Source organism: Varanus komodoensis, unplaced genomic scaffold (genome assembly GCF_004798865.1).
Source record: "Varanus komodoensis strain SLA01 unplaced genomic scaffold, ASM479886v1 scaffold43, whole genome shotgun sequence".
Lineage (NCBI taxonomy): Eukaryota > Metazoa > Chordata > Lepidosauria > Squamata > Varanidae > Varanus > Varanus komodoensis.
Window position 1 is genome coordinate 7566753 of NW_025335985.1, and position 1828 is coordinate 7568580.

Here is a 1828-nt window from a genome sequence, read left to right on the forward strand (position 1 = left end):
GGGGGGGGGGGGGGGTCTGCTGGCTGAAAGGGGCGCTTTTGCGGGAAGGACTCTGAGTGCAGGGGCTGCTTGCGAGGACCTCGCAGGGGACGCCACACTGCTCGGTGCCAAATTCAGCATATCGACTTTTATTTTTAAAATAAGAGTATGCTTCTGTCCCTCGTGATTGCTGAAAGCATCCTGAAACAATGCAAGTCTTGCCTGGGAGAAGTGCCATGTTCCACTATCCACTCTGAATCTGGGAGCTGCGAATGAACCACGCAGAGATCAAATCATGCAAAAGTTTGTGATGTGCTTTACAGGAGGGGGGTGAGCAATGAGGCAAATATAAGAATAAATGTGCAAACCCAGGGGGTGTGGAAATGGTAACGAAAACCCCGCATTCTGGCAAGCGCTGGGCTGTCCCCACGACGATGTGGTGGCGGGTCACGGCCTGGGTGTTTTCCAGCCCATTGCGCCGCCCAGCTTGGAAGAGCCGGGGAGAAGGTGCCCACAGTGCAAAGGCACCCGGAGCCTGGCCTGTGGGGGGGGGCCTCCTGTTACCCCAACCCTGGCCTAGCCCAGCGCCCCGTCCGGGGTCTTCAGATGGCATCTCCCATCTCCTGCCCCACTAAGACTGGCCCCACCTCAAGGGCATTGACTGTTCTGCTCTGTGTGGCACCCGGCACGTGACCTGGGCGACAATCATGCCAACTGGGGTCGGCAGCACATTTCTCGGGCACACAAAAATGAAACACAGAAACGGAGCGAGTCAGAAGGGTCTCCCAGGCCATCTAGTCTGACCTCCGGCTCCAGCCGGCTCCACTCTTGCTAAGTCCCTCCCTGCTGTGCTTCAGGGACCCTGTGACATCTTCTGCGCAGTTGTGGATGGGATCGGATTTCTGTTTGTGCGCATTCACACCTGTGCGCATGTATGCTGTTGCCCCGACGAGTATCTTCTGACGCAGACTCATGCAAATGTGCTTTTGCGCTCATGCCAGTGCCTGCAAAGCCCCCCTCCAAGTGGCACGTGGGCCTGTGTGCTTGCATGACTTGGGAAAAGTGAAGCCCGCGCAGGACCTGCAGGTCTGAGGCACGGGCACCCAAACTCGCGGCGAGCCATGGCAGGTTCCCCCAGTCTGCCCGTCTAGAAGTAACTGCGTGCAGGAGCAGCAACCCCCAAAAGGGGCCGCGTGTCCCCCGGAGCCCCACTGCTCTTTTGCTCTCACCCCCTCCTGCGGTGGCCACGGCAAGCAGAGGGGCCGCAGCCCTGCACAGGTGGGCCCTCAGGTACAGGGGCCAAGAGCCGGGAGGCGGGGAAGCAGCCCGTGGCCGCCATCGCATGGAGCCTCGACTAAGCGAGCGCAACACCCGGAATGGCGCACCGAAGGGGCAACCGCCCTGTGGGCTCCTGGGGGCCGGGCCACACTGACTCGCTCGAACACCCACCCCGCCCTCTGGCGAGCACAGTGCTCTCCAGGCTTCGATGAGCGCCCCCTCCCCGAAAGCTGCGTGGTTCCTCGGCTGGGCGTGAGGGGGCACACGGGACCAGGTGAGCCGCTGGGCCCTGCCGCTCCCCTGGGCGCCCAGCCAGAACAGCAGGACACGCTCCTCCCGCGGTGCCCCGACACGCCTCCAGCATCGTTCGGCCAGCAACTGCGCAAGCATCGCAGAGGCCGCTGCGGAGCTGCCCCCCCACCCCCCACGAGCGCGCCAGCTGCTGCCCATGCCTGCTGTGGACCTGGCGATCACTGAAGAGGCCAGAGCCCCCCAGAGGCAACCCCATGAGGGATCAGGGGGCCCTTCCACGAGTCCCCCGGCCACCGGAGGGGGGTAAACGGGTGGAGCC